This window comes from Mustela lutreola, chromosome 10 (assembly GCF_030435805.1).
Source record: "Mustela lutreola isolate mMusLut2 chromosome 10, mMusLut2.pri, whole genome shotgun sequence".
NCBI lineage: Eukaryota > Metazoa > Chordata > Mammalia > Carnivora > Mustelidae > Mustela > Mustela lutreola.
Genome location: NC_081299.1, coordinates 65,052,192 through 65,073,833, shown reverse-complemented (window position 1 = coordinate 65,073,833; position 21,642 = coordinate 65,052,192). Strand labels below are relative to the sequence as shown.

Here is a 21,642-nt window from a genome sequence, read left to right as displayed (position 1 = left end):
GTGCAGTGAAATGAAAGAAAATTGTGTGGTTTGCTGCTGATGAAAAATTAGCCCGTCAAGAATAGTCCTGGAGGATAAATGAATCAGCTACCTTCATTTAATTTTTTAAAAAATCTTCAAATTATATCTTGACTTATTTATAGATTCAGAATAAAATAAGCTTAATTTTTTAAATCAGTATGAGTAAAACCAGTCAAAAGTCCTTAAATATCATTTCAGTATTCTGAGCTCTGAAAGTCTGTGAAAATTTGAATAGTACTAACTTTAACTTTTTTTAAAAAGACTTTATTTATTTATTTGAGAGAGAGAGAGAATGAGAGAGGTCAGCTGGAGAAGCAGACTCCCTGCCGAGCAGGGAGCCCGATGTGGGACTCGATCCCGGGACTCAGGATCATGACCTGAGTCGAAGGCAATCGCTTAACCAACTGAGCCACCCAGGTGCCCCTAAATTTAGCTTTTTAAAATAAAATATAAGTGATCCTTTGCAGAGTTTGCTCTGTTCTGCATTTTGATGATAAAAAACTCGTAGCACAGTAAGTTTACTGGTTTTTTGTCTTACCTGTCTTTTTTTAAAAGATTTATTTATTCGACAGAGAGAGAGCAGCAGAGGGAGAGGGAGAAGCAGACTCCCCACTGAGCAGGGAGCCCAATGTGGGCCTCGATCCCAGGACACCGGGATCATGACCTGAGCAAGAGGCAGATGCTCAACTGACTGAGCCACCCAGACATCCCCAGACTTGTCTTTTAAGGTGTAGATTACAAACCAGTAGGGTTCTTATCTCTCAAATAGTTTCATGTTAGAGAAAAAATTTTCAAAAACAAGAAGGCAAATATCTATAGGGTTCCTTTACATTTTTTATTATCTTCAAAGATTTTATTTAGAGGGAGGGGGGAAGCAGACTCGACACTAAGCGCAGAGCCCAATACAGGGCTTGATCTCACAACCCTGACATCACCACCTGATCCGAAATCAAGACTCAGAGGCTCAACCGATGGTGCCACCTAGGCACCCCAGGATTCCTTTATAAATTTTTAAAAGGTGTAATTCTGCCTGGTAGAAAAAGCATTACATTCCAATTGCTAACCCTGTTATCTTCCTGAGCTAAAGTTAAAGGTATGAATTTAACTACGTTTAGATCAGTAACTTTACAAGAAAGAATTCTGTTCCACAGTCCATGATTGTATTCTCTTATTGAAACTGACTATCTCACTAATAAATCTTTTGATCACATATGAATAAAATGATATTAATAATTCAAGCTAACATGGAGACTTTACTGTGTTCCAGGAAACGTGCCAAGTGTTTAACAAGCATTATTTCATCCAGTCCCCTCAATAATCCTTTCAGGTAAGGCCTCTCAAAATTTCCAAGCCCAGTAATGTAAAAATTCTTAAAATATCAAGACAAGAATAATATCTTTGAGTTTATCAATAGGTTTGAAGCCTGTAAACTGTTACAGATGGGACACTGAGTCTTAGAAAGTTAAATAACTTGCTCAGGACCACACAAGTAACGACTGGTGGACACAGGATACAACAGGCTGTCTGACTACAGAGTCTACAGTCTTTTTTTTTTTTTTAATTAAAAATTTTATTTCTTTGACAAGAGATCACAAGTAGGCAGAGAGGCTGGCAGAGAGAGAGAGAAATAGAGAGAGAGAGAGAGAGAGAGGCAGGCTCCCTGCTGAGCAGAGAGCCAGATGTGGGGCTCGATCTGAGGACCCTGAGATCATGACCTGAGCCAAAGGCAGAGGCTTAACCCACTGAGCCACCCAGACACCCCCACACTCTACAGTCTTACCCACTGTATTATACTAATGGAAAAGAAAGAAAGAAAGAAAGCAAAAACAGTACAACTGGTGTATGCGGTGAAGGGAGGGCAATACCAGCCAGCTTAGAAGGTTTAACCTACTAGTGTAGTCAAAATATTTGAGAACCATAATTGTGAGCAGTAGGAATATACTGGAAGCTCAGAAGACATGACTGATAGTATTCTCTACCTTTAATGAATTTGTAGTCTTGAGCTGGCAACTGGCAATAGAATATGGTGCTGATATTTTGCCCCATAAGAGCACAATTTTTATTTAAGCACATTTATTTCATTTTAAGTTGATACGTGCTAGCAGTTATTCTCTTAGAATTACTTGGAGTTGAGTAAATCCCACAGTTAGGTTATTAAATGATTCTCAAGTACTGAATGAAGCAGTTAACTCAGCTGGTTGTGGTTTAGAGAATTCATTCACATGTGATAAAGCCAGGTACTATATTCTCTGATTCTAAAAGTACTGAAGTCAGCAACCCGAGTTAGAGTTAGCCACAAAAGAGTTAGCACTCTTTTTGTTGTAATTAATGATAGTGAAAAAATCAGGTAACAATATTCACATGAATGTCATTCTCTTAAGGAATGACCTCTTATCATTCTACTAAATTGCCTCTGAATTTATCTAGCAGAACATTACTTAAAAGTATACTCCTATAGTTACCAAATTCACTTTTAATTGTATGACAGTGAGGATTTTGATTTTATGAGGGATTTTTATTTTTACTTTTTTTTAAGATTATTTATTTATTTGACAGACAGAGATCACAAGTAAGCAGAAAGGCAGGCAGAGAGAGAGAGAGAGAGGAGGAAGCAGACTCCCTGCTGAGCAGAGAGCCTGATGTGGGGATCGATCCCAGGACCTTGAGATCATGCCCTGAGTATATGTGATTCCAAAAAAGTCATGACATGGACTGAAATGTTCAAAAATTATGTGAATGTCACACATGTTAGTGAATCTCAACAATGAACCATACATTCTTCAAGGAAGTTCTGCAGAAGGAAGTCCAACAGTACTGATACTTAGCCGAGGAATGGATCATTAAGCTGAAAGTTTTCCATTTCCTTTAAATCCTCTCCTTTCTGTCTGCTACCACCCTCTCCATCTTCACTCCACAATGTCCTAAATACTCTGGCCCTCCCAGAAGGGCACAGTGACCTCAACTGGGCCCAAACTGCCTCCCTCTCATAGATCAGCCAACTAGGGACCAACTTGGACTAAATGATAGCTGCCTAATATGTAAATGATCACAATTTTTTGTGATACAAAGTATCTGAGAATACAAAAATTCCAGATCATTAATACACAGCAATCAGTTGCATTTCTATACACTAATAAGAAAGTAGCAGAAAGAGAAATTAAGAAAACAATCTCATTTTCAAATGCACTAAAAAGAATAAATACACCTGGGAGTAAGTTTAACCCAGGAAGTTAATTTTTGTGTATGCTGAAAACTCTTTAAGACATAGATGAAAGAAACTGAGGACAACACAAACAAATAGAGAGATATAATGCCCATGGGTTGGAAGAATTGATATCATTTAAAAACATCCAAAACATACACAAAGCAATCTACAGATTCAATGCAATCTCTATCAAGACACTAATAGTATTTTTCATAGAAGTAGGACAAATAATTCTAAAATTTCTCTGGAATCACAAAAGACCTCAAATAGCTAAAGCAATCTTGAGAAAGAAGAACAAAGTGAGGTATCACAATCCCAGATTTCAAAACATATTAACAAGTTGTAGAAATCTAAATAGTATGGTATTGGCACAAAAAGACATACGTAGATCAACGGAACAGAACAGGATAGAGACCACAAAAATAAATCCACTCCTACATGATCAATTAATTTACAACAAAGGAAGCAGGATCATACAAGAGGGAAAATAAATGGTGATGAGAAAACTGGACAGCAACATGCAAAAGAACGAAACTTCTCTTTCTTACACCACACACAAAAATAAACTCAAAATGGATTAAAAAGAACTAAATCTGAGACCTGAAACCATAAAATGCATGGAAGAAAACAAAAGCAGTGATCTCTTGGAAATCGCCCCTAACGACATATTTATGGGTAGGTCTCCTCAAGCAAGGGAAACTTAGCAAAAATAAGCTCTTGGGACTACACCAAAACAATGAAGGAAACAGCAAAGGAAACCATCAGCCATCAAAAAGGCAACTCGCTGAATGAGAGAAGATATTTGCAAATGACATATGCAATAAGGGGTTAATATTCAAAATATGTAAAGAAGTTATACAATGCAACATCAAAAAAAAAAAAAAAAAGACACTCTAATTGAAAGATGGGCAGAGGACCCAAACAGACATTTTTTTCAAAGATGTACAGAGGGTCAACAGACATATGAAAAGATGCTCAGGGTGCCTGGGTGGCTCAGTGGGTTAAGCCTCTGCCTTCGGCTCAGGTCATGATCTCAGGGTCCTGGGGTAGAGTCCTGCATTGGGCTCTCTGCTCAGTGGGGAGCCTGCTTCCCTCTCTTTCTCTCTCTGCCTGTCTCTCCATCTACTTGTGATCTCTGTCAAATAAATAAATAAAAATATTTAAAAAAAAAAGAAAAAGAAAAGATGCTCAACATCACTAATCATCACGGAATGTAAATCAAAACCCCAGTGAGCTATAACCTCACACCTGTCAAAATGACTAAGTATCAAAAAGATAAGAAATAAGTGTTGGGGAGAATATGGAGAAGACATAGCCTTAATGCACTGTTGCCGGGAATGCAAACCAGCGCCACCACTGTGAAAGATGGCATGGAGATTCCAGTGTTTGCCATTCTAATGGTCATATATAATTCAGAAAGATAAACGCACCCCTATGTTTACTGCAGCATTATTTACAATACCCAAGATATGGAAGCAACCCAAGTGTCCATCAGTGTGTGGATGGATAAAGAAAATGTGAAGATAAACACACACACACACACACACACACACACACACACACACACAGAGGAATATTACTCAGGCATAAAAATGAGATCTTACCATTTGTGACAACACAGATGGGTTTACAGGGCATTATGCTAAGTGAAATAAATCAGAGAAAGACAAATACCATATGATTTCACTTATAAATGTGGAACCTAAAAAAACCAAATGAATAAAGAAACAAACCCAGTAAACTCTTAAAAACAGAGAATAAACCAGTAGTTGCCAGAGCAGGGGAGGCATGTAGAGGGATGAGCCCAATATATAAAGGGAATTAAGAAGTACAAACTCCAGTTATAAAATAAATAAGTCACGGGAATGAAAAGCACTATATAGGGAACACAGTAAATACGGTGACAACTGGTTGAGTACCCCCATATCGTGGTGAACACTGAATAATGAATAGAATTGTTGAATAGATATGTTGTACACCTGAAACTAATATAAAACTCTGTTAACAACACTTCAGTTTTTTAAAACTGCATATTCAGGTTCAATCTTGTCCTAATGTTTCATAAACTTCCTCTCATATAAAAATGTTTAAACCAATGTATTTTTAAATTTGGCAAAAGGTTAATAAATATATTTTGAAGTCTTCCAAAGTATTCAACGAGAGCTTTTGTTGCTTAAGGACCCTTGTAGCAAAATGCTCAAAATTATATCCTGATGACACTTTCTCAGGAAACAGCTGATTTTCCAGTCACATTAGGAACACTGCAATGGTGGAGGAAGCACTGGAGTTAGACCCAGAAAACTTGTATTAGGGATTCTGTTTGGGCTCCTTCTTAGATGCCTAGTCTTGGACAAGCCAGTTTACTTCTGTGAACTTCAGTTTCATATAAAAAATGGGCACAACAATACCTTTCTCATTACACTGCCCAATAAAATGGACAGTTCCCGCCTTCAGAATGTCAAGACTGCATCTGACATTCTCAGGCACGCCTCCACTGGGAAATCCTCCTCCCTTGGCACATGACGCCGCTCTCTCCCTGTTCCTCCGTGTCTCTGACCATTCCTTCTGTCTCCTCTGAGGGCTGCTCTGCTTCTCTCCACTTCTATGTTGTCTGCCCACATGTTTCAGTCTTTGCCCTTTTCTTCTCACTCTACACTTTTTATTCAGTGATGTAATACATTTTGGTAGTTTTCATTGCCTTGTTAGCCACATCTGTGTCCACACCTTCCTCTCATGCTATCATCCACAAGGAAAAATTGGCACCCCTCCAGCCTTTGCACAGCTAGCTCCCTCAGCTTAAAGCTCTTCACTAACTCCTCCTCATCTTTTAGGTTTTCGATAGTCATTTTTTTCCAGCAAGTCTTCCTTGACCCCACACGACTGGACTGTGTGCTTTCCTGTGTGTGTTTTCATTGTGCCCGCATGCTTACCCTGACTCTAGTATTAACCATAATGTATGGTAATGAACCACTTTCTTGGCTACCTCTCTACCAGAGTGTGAGCTCTTTGAGAGTACAGACTGTAGTTTATGCACTACTGTGTCCATAGCCCAAGGCACGTGCCTGGCATACAGAAGACATACATAATAACTATTTACTACATAAGTAAATCCTGCCAACTTCAAGGTGAAGTACTTTGTAAACAGTTAAAGTTTTGGGGATATAATTTATTACTATCATTATGATTTTCATCATGCAGGAATACAATATAAATAGAACAAACCATTTATTACACAAATATTTATTAAGCATCTGCTATGTGCCAGCCACTCTGCTGAGCATTGAGAAATACAGTTCAATGAACAGAGAGACACTCTTCCTAGTCTCATATGCTGTTAACAGTCCCTTGGCCCAAACTCTCAACAAAAGCCTTGGAACAGAATTTTTAATGGTCCAGTCTGTTTTACTATCTACAGGCAAGGTAGAGTTCTTTAAAACAAACAAACAAACAAAAAAAGATGGGGCACATGGGTGGCTCAGTCGTTAGGTGTCTGCCTTTGGCTCGGGTCATGATCCCAGGGTCCTGAGATCAAGCCCCTCATCGGCTTCCCTGCTCTGTGGGAGGTCTGCTTCTCCCTCTTCCACTCCCCCAGCCTGTGTTCCCTCTCTCACTGTGTCTCTCTCTGTCAAATAAATAAATAAAATCCTCAGTAAATAAATACCCCAAAATGAATTATTTATTTATTTGAGGGAGATATAGATGGACAGAGGGAGATCAGGAAAGGCAGAGAGAGAGAGAGAATCTCAAGCAGACTTGTTACTGAGTGCAGAGCCCAATGTGGGGCTCAATCTTACGACCCTGAGATCATGACCTGAGCCGAAATCAAGAGCTGGATGCTTAATAGACTGAGCCACCCATAGGTCGCCCCAACATGGGTAAAATTCTAACATCAACTATCTCTGATATAAAATTGGAAAGCAACATGCACCATACCTCCCCGTTCCAGTTATATCCCCAAGATAATGACCTCCATTCTGAGACTGTTTGCACTTCTCTTACTTCCTCCCAGATTTTCACCTGTCCATCTGATAGACTTTACGCTCCTTTCCCAGATTGTAGCAGATTGGCTCTTCCCCAAAAGAAGAGCCTGTCTCAATGCCCATTAAATAATACGTTATAATTAAAAATAAACCCCAAAAGCTATCATGGAAAGAGTTTTAATATCTATGTAGAAATGATCAAATGAATGAATGAATGAATGAATGAATCGTCTAAAAGATCCCATTCCTTTGACCCAACTTTCATTTCCTTAATGAACTTAATGTGTTAAAATCTGCTATTAGTTACAGAAGATTTAAAATATAATCTTTTGGGCACATATTCTCAAAATCCAAATATCCATTCAATCTTAGACTAATTTTATCATTGCCTCCCACTTTGACGCTTTTTTATATGCTACTAGTCAACATTTCATCTGCTAGTCTACAAACGTGGAATTTGCCCTTTTAGAGCAGAGACCCCAAGCCCTCCTTTATTTTTTTTAATATTTTTATTTATTTATCAGAGAGAGAGAGAATGAGAGCGAACACAGGCAGACATAATGACAGGCAGAGGCAGAGGGAGAAGCAGGCTCCCTGCCGAGCAAGGAGCCCGATGTGGGACTCGATCCCAGGACGCTGGGATCATGACCTGAGCCGAAGGCAGCTGCTTAACCAACTGAGCCACCCAGGCATCCCCCAAGCCCTCCTTTAATTTCATATAATTAAAGTTACCAAATATACCCATATATTTAGTATTCACACATATTACTGTCATTTTGATTAATAAACTTATAAGAGGAGAAGCTATTAAAATTCAAAGTATCCATTTTAACAGTTTTCTCTTCTTCAGAATCCTAATAAAGATTTTCAAATTATCAAGTCTTATCCATAGGTCCCAGAATCCAAGTATGGTAAGTACATAAAGTTACTTCAGTTTCTAGAGGGAAACTGTTTTAATGCAGTTTCTTCAAAGTTAAGAAACTGTTTACATAGGGGCACCTGGGTGGCTCAGTGGGTTAAAGCCTGTGCCTTCAGCTCAGGTCATGATCCCAGGGTCCTGGATTGAGCCTCGCATCGGGCTCTCTGCTCAGCAGGGAGCCTGCTTCCCCATCTCTCTCTGCCTGCCTCTCTGCCTACTTGTGATCTCTGTCTGTCAAATAAATAAATAAAATCTTTAAAAAAAAAAAAGAAAGAAACTGGTTACATATTATCAGAATAATGATTTTAAGTATACATGGTTAGTAAAATGAAGTTCAGTAAAGTTTTCAGAGTAACCTGTAGCCATGATTCCTTTGATTTCTAGTACGGTAACAAGTCACCCTCTTTCTGTCTTCATCAGGCTCACCTACTCAACCACCACATCCCCAACGCCTCTGTGCTCCTTAACTCTGGCCTATGGCTCCAGCTCTGAGCACATGAACTGCTGGGGCAGCACGGATCACAATGAAGATTCTCACCTGGGCTTGTTAAGCCTTCTGCACACTCCCTCAGACATGGTTTCCCTTCTCATTCCTTCAACCTCTCACCTAACATACACATTCAGTAGCTCATTTCCACCTCCAAGAGGATTCTTTTTTTCCCCTAAGTTTTTATTTATTTAAGTAATCTCTACACTCACTGTGGGGCTCAAACTTCTGACCTCAGGATCAAGAGTCCCATGCTCCTCCATCAGAGCCAGCCAGGTGCCCCATTCCAACACAATTCTTAAGCCACTTTTTTACCAGTTAAGTATTTTCCCAAACTAATTATAGTAGAAATTGCGATTTTTTCCCAGTAAACCTAAGCATGAATGTTTTCTCTCCTTCGGTCTCTGAGACCTCTAAATGTGCTTAGGCTTCTAGGTATACCCGGCATAAACTTTAGAATTTTTTATATGGTTAAACATTCCAGAACTATCAGTCTAATCTATCTTCTTTACCTGTTTATTAAGGAAATTTCACACATGTATAAAATTAGACTAATATAACATACCCTCACATACCCATCAAGAAACTTCAACGATCACTCACTTCCTCCATCATCTTCAACAATACGTCTTTGTGTGTCTCGTGCAGCACAACACATAAGTATGTCCTAGGAGTTTTATTTTTATTTTTATTTTTATTTTAAGATTTTATTTATTTATTTGACAGAGAGAGATCACAAGTAGGCAGAGAGGCAGGCAGAGAGAGAGAGAGAGAGAGGGAAGCAGGCTCCCTTCTGAGCAGAGAGTCCAATGCAGGGCTCGATTCCAGGGCCCTGGGATCATGACCTGAGCCAAAGGCAGAGGCTTAACCCACTAAGCCACCCAGGTGCCCCCATCCTAGGGGTTTTAAATCCTACTGCAGGGGCAACCACCACATGCTAGGTTCCCCACAATACAGCCTCCTACTCTCCAAATCAAATCCTTAATTCTTGCCTTTTATTCTCTCTTGGGAAGACTTCAAAGTAACTACTCAAACAAAATCACTAAGTTCCCATTTGATGAAATCATTACTAAAATCAAGATACATACATAAACAAAAGGTAAGGATTTTTTTTAAAACTACAGTACATTGCAGGAAAGACCTGGGGTATCTATAATGAATAAAGGAGAAGAGTGGAAACAAAGGAGTCCCTATAATAGGCCACGCGGTAGATGGTCTGCATGTTATTTTATAAGATTTAGATGTTAGGAGTGTGGTAGAATTAAGAATAAATGAGAAAAGATGAAACTAGCTAAAGCAAGTATTTATTCATTCATTCAAGAAACTTATTGAACAACGTTCTACAATGTGCTAGACACAGTGTAAGGCACTACATAGATGAACAGAATAAAATCTCTTTTTTTTTCACTTTTTTAAAGATTTTATTTATTCATTTGACAGACAGAGATCACAGGTAAGCAGAGAGGCAAGCAGAGGGAGAGGAAGAAGCAGGCTCCCTTCTGAGTAGAGAGCCTGATTCGGAGCTCGATCCCAGGACCCTGGGATCATGACCTGAGCCAAAGACAGAGGCTTAACCCACTGAGGCACCCAGCCATCCCTCTTCGTATTTTTTTTTTAAGGAGGTGTGGGAGAGGGAGAGAGGGAGCGAGAATGTCAAGCAGGATTCACACCCAGCAGAGAGCTCAATCTCATGACCCTGAGATCATGACCTGAGCTGAAGTCAAGAGTCAGATGCTTATCTGACTAAGCCACCCAGTCACCCCTAAGATATCTTTTTTTGTTTAAGATTTTATTTATTTATTTGACAGAGAGAGAGAGAGAGAGAGATCACAGGTAGGCAGAGAGGCAGGCAGAGAGAGAAGGGGAAGCAGGCTCCTAGAGGAGCAGAGAGCCCAATGTGGGACTCGATCTCCCAGGACTTGAACTGAAGGCAGAGGCTTAACCCACTGAGCCACCTAGGCGTCCCTAAGATATCTTTTCATGGAGCTCATAGTCTATATGGGATAAAAGATAATTAACAATATAAAGAGGCTAACATTTTTAGTTAAAAATGATTCATTTAAATAACTTCTGAAAGTGTGAACACATATAAAAAGTTCTCTGATGTTTTTAAAAAATGCCTCTAGTAGAAGAAAGGCTATGATTTAGAGGGGTGGTTCTCAAACTTTTTGAGTTCAGGGATTAATGTCTGTGCCATATAGAGAAGCCTGAGAGAACTTCTGTATAGATTATATCTACAGATATTTAATGTTTTGTAAATTAATGTTTTGTAAATTTAATGTTTTGTAAAGATTCTTCCCACTTTTCTTTATTCAGTAAAGAGGCCCCAGGTCTACCCTGCAACATACTGCAGCTTTTAAAAAAAATCCTTACATTTGAAAAATCTCACATTTTATTTATATATGGAACTTAATCTTATTAATGACTTCATCAAATAGATACTTACAAATTTTTTTTGAGTGGTTACTTTAAAGTCTTCCCAAGAGAGTCATTTTTAAACTAATAACAAACCCATTATATATCAACAGAAACATTTTATAAAAAATAACTTTTTCAGGGCACCTGGGTGGCTCAGTGGGTTAAGCCTCTGCCTTCAGCTCAGGTCCTGGGATTGAGCCCCACAACAGGCTCTCTGCTCAGCAGTGAGCCTGCTTCCCCCTCTCTCTGCCTGCCTCTCTGCCTACTTGTGATCTCTCTCTCTCTCTGTCAAATGAATGAATAAAATCTTTAAAAAAAATAACTTTTTCAAAATAAATATACTGAAAGTAACATTGTTTTATATTTTTACACATCTCTTTTTAATTCTGGCTTAATATGAGACAGATACATTCTCATACCTGCTTCTGCATTCAAACTATTGAGATATGTTGTTCTAAGTATTTAAAGATATGGCCTCATACAGACATGTAATTGGAAAAGAGAGGGTTTCAGGGGCTCCTAAAGGCTCCTAGGGACTCCCTGGTATTCTAAAACCACATTCTGAGATTGGCTGAATTATAAGAAAGAACGTTCGTCAGTTCTCATTCCACAAGGTAGTTGGACTGAGCACTCCCACAACTGTTTTAGAAGTTATTTTAATAACTTAATTCCTATACTCAGCAACCTGAATGTCAAAGGCTTTTATATGGGGAATCTCACGGCCTTTTTCTAAACCTAGTATTAAGTGGCTTTTCTTCTGCCGTCACAGGCAGATGCAATGCCCTTGGCCACCTTCAGGGGGCAGCAGCAACACAACAATCCAGCCCTTCTGCACTGTTTCAGTGTTCAAGATCACAGGCACAGATGAATTGTTATGAAGAATGAGTAGAGAGAAAACACCAAAAGATAAGGCTAAACATGCAGCTTATCAGTTAGAGCTTGGTCATAATAAAGAAAGCTGGGATGATAACGGGATTTAATGATTCTGTTCTAACATATTAATCATTCATGTCAAATGAAGACAACTAAGTACACATCATAGGTTTCAGAGACCGTATTGTAACATGACTACAGTCTATAGCATATTGTTAAATGATTTATCAGAAAGGCTCCATTTTTTTTTCAATTTTGACATATTTGGTTTATATTTACAATATAGTATTTTTATGAGAAGGAGAACGTACTTTGTCCCAGACATTATGTGTGGCAATAGGATACAAAATGCATGAAAAAGCCTTTGAAGTCACGTACATTTGTTCGGTGAAATAGATGGGACCAGAAATAATTATAACACAAAATATTAAGTATTAAAGTACTAAAGTATTAAGTACTAAAATAGCAGTATATGTACAGGACTATAGAAACGTGGAAAAGTTGTGGAAAAGACAACCGTGGGGTGAAGGAGGGACTGGACTTAAGGAAAGTTACATAGAGATGGTGACATTTGATTTAGACCTTGAAAGACAAACAGATGTAAGATAAATAGGATTCCACACATTCAGACAAAAGAATCACCATGAACAAAAGCACCAATGCCTGATGACCCACTACAAATTTGGGGAGCTGTAAGTTATCCAGCAAATCCATGTGAAACTGGAAAGGCTAGGCACGTACTGGGAAGATTCCTACATGTCTTATTAAGAAAGCTTAGACTTGATCTAAACTAGGCAGTGAGGATCCAAAAAAGGAATTTTTAAAGCAAGAATGTGGGTCAGGGACACCTGGGTGGCTCAGTCGTTAAACATCTGCCTTCAGCTCAGGTCATGGTCCCAGGGTCCTGGGATTGAGCCCCGCATGGGGCTCCCCACTCAGCGAGAAGCCTGCTTCTCCCTCCCCCACTCCCCCTGCTTGTGTTCCTGCTCTCGCTCTCTGTCAAATAAATAAGTAAAATCTTAAAAAAAAAAAAAAAAAAAAAGAATGTGAATCAGGTAAGTATTCTAGAAAGAAAAAGCCCTCTGACAGCCATGCAAAAAAATTGGAGGAAGGCTACAGGAAAGAGGACAAGCACAGTGCTCTTGGCGAGACAAGAGCCTGAATTAAGACTGTGGCATTACGAATGAAAAGTTGAAAGAGACGTTTCAGAAGTGGAATTGACAGGACATGGTGGCCCACTCATCCACTTACTTAACCAGGGTTTATCAAACTCCTGCTATAGGCCAGGCACTATTCTAGGCTGTAGAAGGATGAGAGTGAACCAACACACTAAATCCCTGAATCCAGGGAATTTACCCTGTAGCCAAGGTACTACCGCAAGAACTTTGGCCAGTTAGATCCAGAGAGGGAGAGGAGAGAAGACGAATACTGTGAAGAATTAACTCCCAAGTTTCTGGCTTGAGTGAATGAGTGGACAGAGTTACCATTAATTGAGATTAAATTTGAAAATATGTTTGAAGAAAATGAGTAGAGTTTTGAACAGGTTTTACTACCTTTCAAAATTACATTTGGGGTCTGTTTATACATGTATTAAGAATTATGGATTTTGGGGCACCTGGGTGGCTCAGTCAGTTAAGTGTCTGCCTTTGGCTCAGGTCATGATCCCAGGATCCTGGGACGGAGCCCGCATTAGGCTCCCTGCTCTGCAGGAAACCTGATTCACCCTCTCTTTTTCCCCTTGCTAGTGCTGTCAAATAAAAAAAAATATTTTTAAAAAATCATGAATTTTTAGAGCTCATTATTTAAGGACCTTAAAGATCACTTAGTCCAGGGTGCTTGGATGGCTCAGTCGGTTAAGCATCAGACTCTTGCTTTTGGCTCAGTCATGGGTCTTGGGACTGAGCCGGTGTCAGATTCTTGCCCTCTGCCCCTCCCCCCACTCGCACACATGGGCCCATGCGTACACACTCTCTCAGATAAATCTTAAATAAACAAACAAACAAGATCACTTAGTCCAACCCCTTCATTTACCACTTGAAAAAATAGCCGCAAAGAGATTCAGTGACTTATCCAGGTTGCAAAGCCATTCAGTCACCGAACAAGGAACTAGACTCCAGTTTCCTGACTATTACTCAACTACTCACTTCACCATATCACTCTCCATTTTTACCTAATTTAAGTACATGAAACATATATAACATGCTCAATGGTAATATTAATATTTGTATTAACAGGCATAGCAATTAGTGAGATAAGCTTCAAGAAGTTTTTGAAGATGACTTCATAGCCTGATAAAATGTCATTTTCAAGAATAGAGTATAATTTTGGGCTGTTACAATTTCCAGGCTGGATATTAAGGTGTGAAGCTCCAGCTGTGAGATAATATATAAGTCTTATAGTAGAATGTAAAATTAAGCACGTGGACCTAAAAATATGCATGTTAGTATTTCGGTTCTAGAATCTCATTGGATCCATGTTTGACTTCTGTATTTTCTAAATTTAATTAATTTTCCTTTTTAGACATACAATTAAAATATTCCAAGATAGCAAATAATCCATCAATCAAGAATCTTAAATCATAGCTATCATTTATAATAATTGTTTCATTGTGATAATGTGTTATCTCCTTTCTCAAGGAACAGAATCGTCAAGACGGACAGCTTTAAATCTGCATTTCATTAAATTCAAGTAAATTCTTAGTCTCAACTTTTAAGAAGATTTTATTTTTCAAGATTTCATTTATTTGAGAGAGAGAGAGAGAGTTCCCAAGAGAGCATGAACAGGGGAAGGGGAGATGGAGAAGCAGACTCCCTGCTGAGCAGGGCTTGACATGGGGCTCAATCTCAGGACTTTGGGATCATGACCTGAGCTAAAGGCAGACGCTTAACTGACTGAGCCACCCAGGCATTCCTTTAAGATTTTAGAACACTTGGGGCATCTGGGTGGTTCTGTCATTTGGGCATCAGCCTTTGGCTCAGGACTTAATCCCAGGGTCCTGGGATCATGTCCCACATTGGGGTCCCTGCTCAGGGGGGAGCTTGCTTCTTCCTCTCCCTCTGCCTGCTGTTCTGCTTGCTTGTGCTCTCTAGCTCTCTGTCATATAAATAAATAAAGTCTTTAAAAAAAGATTTTAGAACACTTAACTGTATACTATAAATAATTGTTAAAACCTACCTCTTTACAGTCTTTGAACAATGTTTTGAGCTTTATAAAATGTGAGCCCAAATTTTTATCATTTTTCACTATGGCAGAAATCTATGCTTAAATATAATGTGACTTTATTACATTTAGTTAATGAACATTATAACCTTAAACTTTTAAAAATATTATATGAGGCACCTGAGTGGCTCAGTTGGATAAGCATCTGCCTTTGGCTCAGGTCATAATTCCAGGGTCCTAGGATCGAGCCCACATCAGGCTCCCCACTCTTTGGGGGGTCTGTTTCTCCCTCTACCCTCTCTCCCCCGTTTGTGCTGTCAATTAAACAAATAAAATTTAATAAGCTAAATCAAAATATAAAGCCAATCATAAACCCTGTCATAATTCAAAAATATTTTATCTATTTCAAATAATGAGGTTTTTTTCCCCTCCTACCAATAAACAATTCCTCACTGATAACCAAGAATCTTATTTTCAACCTTTGATATTCTTCTGTATTAATTAATTCTGTATTAAATAAATACAGAATTAAATAATTCTGTATTAATTATTAATAATAATAATGTATAATGTATAACACTTTGCTCTCATATGACAGTATGTGATAGTTTTCAAAGAGCATTTACCATATCATACGCCCCTTAAAGAATGCTGCTCTACTCTGTTTTTTATCCTCAGTGTCTCACACAACAACTAGAACACGGTATAAACTCAATTCACACTGGCGGGAGTGGATGAATGACAAAGAGATAAGAGAAAAACTGCCTGATCCAAAGCCAGCCCAAGTCAAACTTCCAATCAGCATCTCTAAAAAGAGGGCTGATGATGAGGACGCATCCATGAATGAATAGAAAATAAAATCAAATGGGTTTATGTTAAACTGTGAAAAACCAGAAGCTGCTTTCCCAAGCACAAGGACGTGGTAATCTCAGAAGGAGCCCGGGCGGCCTGACCCTCTGGGCCGGTGGAAGCTGATGGCCTTTCAACGAAGGACACAGCTGGGAACCGACAGACCCAGACATCAGGCTCCAAACCAAGGGAGGGTGGGGAGGCAGAAGAGGAACAGCCATTAAGTCCTCCTTATGGCCAATCTCTAGAAGGTTTAAAAACAAAACTAAACTCTTCTGAATACTTCTAGGGTGGAAAGAGAGGAGGATATTTTAAGAGTTTTAGGAAAGATTTCTTCCCTGGAAATACCTACCCTGTGCTTTCTGAAATCCCAGCAGTTAAAATGTTTTAGTTAGTTACACATGGCCCCTTCTAGCTCCAACTTACATGAGCAGTTACTGCCAGTGAATGCTAACTTCTCATTCCCGTGATCCTTTCCTTTGCGAGAAGGATTGCTAACCCAAATACATCTACAGCATTTCAAGTTCAGGTTCCTAATGCCGGGTCCAGACTTCCCATCCTATCACGGCTTCAGACCTGCCTCACACTTCCATCGGGGCTACTGCATACTCAAGAGTTTAGGGTCAGGTGATGTAACTGTAAGACAATGCAGGGCAGTGTCACCAACAGGCCATGTGAGTGGATGACGGCTGGTTGTAAGGGAACAGGTAACAGCGGAGACGGGTGTCAGAAGGGGTATGTGTGCTCCGGCGGGGGGGGGGGGGGGGGACTACTTCGTCCCAGGGTACTGCGGCTATGCAGAAATGACCCAGTTTCTCAGGAGAGGCTGGAAATCCTTATTTTATCATAAAATGTACCAATTTGTAACCAGGCTTGTGGCTGCAGGTGGCTTTCTGGCTGCCAGTTTGCGGCCCCTGATCTAAAGGAACAGGCGGCGCTGAGAAAATAGAGAGACAAAGGGAGGCCTAGTTCGGCCTGAATGGAGGAGGCACAGGCAAAGGGGAGAAAGGACAAGAAGGAGGGGCCCAGCGAGAAAGGTGAAGTTTCACCAGCCTCAAAACGTGGCCCAGGGAGCCCCAGTCTGTCTTCTAATCTGATAGCAAAAAGGAGCTGACAAGAAGGAAAAAACCAAAAGGAGGCATGGGGAGGAAAAGGAAGAAGAGGTACTGAACACTTACTGGATGGCAGAGACTGCACTGGGGGCGTGCGCGCACGGCTTCCCGGAGATACGGCCACACAAGAAAAAAGTCCTGGGCACGGGGACAAGGAGAAACGTATCAAAACACTAACAGTACATGTGTCCTCTTTTGAAAGTCCTCTGTTCCGTTCTTGATCATTTTTAACCATAAATATGGTTATGTCTTTAGAACAAACAAACAAACAAAAACAAATTTGACTAGAAGTTAAGTAAGTTGGATTTCAGGATAAAAATCCACTCATCTTAGAGAGTAGAAAGTACACCACCCTAAGTCCGGCCAAACAAGCACTGAATATTTAAACAGAAAGAGGAAATATAACAATTCCAAGTGTATGTAAACAATATGTGATTTTGCAATTACAAAACCAGAAGAGAGAATGAAAAAACTACACAGGTGATACGGAGCACAAATTGATTAAAGAACAGAAATAGGTGAAGTTATTGAGAATGTTGTAGGTCGGGGCACCTGGGTGGCTCAGTGGGTTAAGCCTCTGCCTTCAGCTGGGTCATGGTCTCAGGGTCCTGGGATCCAGCCCGTGTTAGGCTCTCTGCTCAGCAGGGAGCCTGCTTCCTTCCCCACCACCCCCTCTGCCTGCCTCACTGCCTACTTGTGATCTCTCTCTCTGTTAAATAAAAAATATTAAAAAAAAAAAAAAAAAAGAATGTTGTAGGTCATGTTCCCTCTAAATTATAAAGTAGACTACCAAGTTATTTTGTGTGTGTATATGGCCTACATACTATAAAATATACTGAGTCCTCTCTTGCATAAAAAAACTTTTAGACATCTCCCCATCTACTTTTCTACATTTATTGCACTGTTTTCTTTCTTATAGGCATGTGTTTTTATTTAAACAATACCTTTATTTGCTTTTATGGTGTTTTAAAAATAGCAATAGGGTTTTGTTTTGTTTTGTTTTTCCCCTAAATGAAGTATGTAATTTTAGGTCACTTTGGTTCTAAGCAATCTAAATCCCCAATTAATCTCTTCCAAATATACATACTTAGTTTTCATTCTGTTCACAAATGAAACCCTAACCTAAATACTTTAAGTGTAATTTCAGGGGAAAAATACTGTTCAAAAGCCTAGATAAGGCATTCTTTTGTTGATGCTAAATATAGCCATCTCAAGATGACATACATTTTGACAACGATCAGTCTTACATATCAAATTTTCAAAAATAGCACAGATTCCATTGAAGGTGAGCAAGAAAAATTGCTATTCACTACAGTTCTGCCTAAAATGGTTTTAGAAATGTGAATCTTCCATTAAAACAATTACACCAATACTGTATTGAGGGAAACTGGATTTAAAAGAATTTTGCTGTGGGTTTTGTTCAGGGCTCCTTAAGGAAGTTGTTGCAGATAAAATACACAATTCCCCACATTTTTACTTAAATTATTTCAGTCAAAATATAAAAGAGTTTCAAAAACAGGAGGGCTAATACCTATAAGTATAAATCTGAACTAATTATATTAAATAATCAAATTTCATCTCCCCAGAAAACTGTCGCTCAGTTTGATGATGCATTTTTCCACTTCTGCACACCTCAAAGTCCAAAGAATTTCAGAGACTGCTGTGTCGTCTGAGTTTTCTGATGGCAGTTATTTAAGTTGTACAAGGACTGGAGGGGGTAAATAATGAGGTTCACGTAATGACGTGTGACTAAGATGGTATAAATACTCAGGTTTACTTAATGGTACTGCCCAACACATAGCTATGTTGTGACTCGCGGGCCAATGGGCCTGTTACATGAATTCATTAACAAAATTGAGCTGATGAATGATGCTGCCATTGCTTTGCTCGTGGAACTCTTTCTTTCTTACGGTTCACTTCATTTTTCTACCTGCCTCTTTCCCTAGGACAGACATTTTGTTAGGACATCTCCTTGTGCTATTTTTTACCTTGTTCTCGCTCTCTCTCCACCGCACCCTCCCCCCAACTCTCTTTGTTCGCCTTATGGACCTTAAATAAATATAAACCGAAGCCCTGGAAGCCACTGCGACAATCAACTAACCTCTGGACTTGGTTATTTTCCGTACAAATGCCAATACATTTTTAGCACCGTAGAGCGTGTCACAGTTTATCAACAGTTGGAATGGCTTCGCATTTGGAAAACGCAGAGGGACAAGGGAGGTCTCAGGTGACCACGTCATGCACTCCAACTTCCAACTGTAGCCGCGCACCCCAACATCCCACCTCGGACCAAATCGCCTCCAAAACGTACTTTGGAGGGAGGGGGGTAGATGGTAGGCTGTTAAAGCACATTTTACTCCCCAGCCTCCGCAGGGGCAGACCAGGAAAAGATTTCTCTTAAAAACAGCAGGCATCGCGGGATAGAGACCGCGCCGGCGGCACGTGGTGGGTGGGGGACGACACTGAACTTTATACCCGCTTGGACCCCAAGGGCAGAGCGAAGGGTCTGCACCCACGCCGCTCGCGCGGGGCTCTTCCCTGCAGGAGTGGAGCAAGCGCCCGAATGCAACTCGGCCGACCCGGCGCGAGGGCAGCTGGAAGCAGGGGCGGCGGACGAGGGAACGGCCCCCGGAGCCAAAGACCGGTTCGCGCGGTCAGAAGCGCAGACCCGGGCCGCCACCCCGCCGAGTCCGCAGGACGGGCCGGGCCCGGCGCGCCGCCCCAGCTGGCCGCAGCCCCGCGCGCTCGGGTGCTGCGGCGCAGCCCGGCCGGGAGCCGGGAGCGGGGCGCGTCTCCCCGCGGCCCCCGCCCCCGCGGCGGCCCCGACCCCTCCCGGCCCGCCGCCTCCGCCCCCGCCCCACGTTCCCCGACTCCTCTCACCCGCCAGGAGCCGGCGACGAGCTGGGGTCCTCGATGCGCGCCGAGAGGCTGTGCGCGACCTGCGCTTGGGTGTGGGCGAGGGTCTGGGCGCTCCGGCCGCCGCCGCTGCCGCTCCGGCCGCTGGGAGCCCTCTGGCTGCCGCCGCCGCCGCCGCCGGCTCCACCAGCAAGTTTCCATAAAAGTCCTGGTGCGCAGCCTGTTCCCGCATTCCAGGCGGGCCCAGCGCCGGCGGCAGCTGTTCCTGAACACCAGGCCAGTTCCCCCCACCCCCACCTCCGCCGTAGCGCCCGGAGAGGGCTGGGTGTCGGGGAGGGAGATGGGAGAGGGGGCGGTGGCTGCCAACTTTCCGCCAGAACCTGCGAGTCGCCCGACTCTGGGTCGTGGAGCCTTTCACAAGGGGTCTGCCTCCACCTCTCGGCCGGGGCCGGGGACCGAAGGCCGCCTCCCCGGTGGGAAGGGAGTGATACTGGAATGGGATTCATGGACGGGCTGGAGCTGGCTCCCCAACACCCACAGCCGGTTGGCCCTGGGGCCCACTTCTCTCGGCGACTCTTCCCGTCCTGGTTTCTAACCAAGACGCCGAGCCACTCACTATCTTATCTTCATCCAAAGCATGACCTTTGGCCAGTTTTTCTTTTATTGCTGAGGCCATAGGGCAGCAGTCCTGGGACCATTTCGTCTGTCTGTGGCTGTCCTTTTCTTGGCTCTCCTCTTGAACTCCAAGGAGAGGGGTGATATAGAGGAGAGTGGAAGGGGGAGGGGGGAGAGGAGGTTCAACAAACAAACCCCCAAAACCCTAAAAACAAGTAATACTTACGCAATCTCCCACGTTTCCTTAGTTGAAAGCAAATCCTCTCCAGTCCTTCTAAACCTACATAAAGACAGCTGCGGATATTAGCACTCTTGGGCCTTTTCAACCTGGACCACAAGCCTGTCAATTAAACCCATCAGACAACCCATATTAAAACCTGAAATGCTTATCCAGAGGGGGAATTTTTCTGGTTGGGGAGATTTTCAATTCTTCGCTGCAGGCAGAAAATAAATAATAAAATATCGATGAAAGAAAAAAAAATTTTTAAAGATTTTATTTGAGAGAGAGAACATGAGCGAGGAGAAGGTCCTGGGCACTCCGGGATCATGACCTGAGCCGAAGGCAGTCATCCAACCAGCTGAGCCACCCAGGCGTCCCGAAAAAAATGTTGTTTTTTTTTTTAGGTTCTTTTTTTTTTTTTAAGATTTTATTTATTTGACAGAGAGAGATCACAAGTAGGCAGAGGCAGGCAGAGAGAGAGGAAGTGAAGCAGGCTCCCCACCAAGGAAAGAGCCCGATGTGGGACTCGATCCCAGGACTCTGGGATCATGACCTGAGCTGAAAGCAGAGGCTTTAAACCACTGAGCCACCCAGGCGCCCCACTGAAAAAAATGTTTTTAATTGAACTAACATCCACAGAAATCCACCAGGGACACCCACTTCCAACTTCAAGTTCTGGGCGGACAGTGGTGCTCTCAGGTTATATTCTCAGGGTATTGAGAAGGCCTTCTACTCTCAGTTGTAACTTCTCTTGTCCACCCCATCCACATTCACTATTTACTTGGGTTGGAAATTCTTTTAAAAGGTGTAAGCTACTCATTCTTCCATTAGAGAAAAGTTCCAGATTGGTAATTAAAACAGCTATTTTAACTTAAGCTAATACAGACATGTGACCTGGGTGACCTAGCTCACCCTGCCCCCTTGCTCC

At 41.5% G+C, this 21,642-nt stretch overlaps 1 protein-coding gene across 7 annotated transcripts in view; it reads right to left on the bottom strand.

The window, feature by feature from the left end:
• The window catches only part of NEXN (nexilin F-actin binding protein), a 53,082-nt gene extending 33,045 nt beyond the window's left edge, over positions 1 to 20,037 (bottom strand). For 3 of the 7 annotated variants that reach the window (XM_059137618.1, XM_059137616.1, XM_059137619.1), the window contains exons 1-2: positions 19,904 to 19,968; positions 17,090 to 17,161 (exon numbers count right to left, since the gene is read on the bottom strand). The gene's annotated coding sequence lies outside the window, so the exon portion shown is untranslated. Of the gene's footprint in view, positions 1 to 17,089; positions 17,162 to 19,903 lie in introns of all 7 variants that reach the window. The other 4 variants (XM_059137623.1, XM_059137620.1, XM_059137617.1 and 1 more) reach the window with 2 other exon arrangements.
• Positions 20,038 to 21,642: the final 1,605 nt, after the last annotated feature.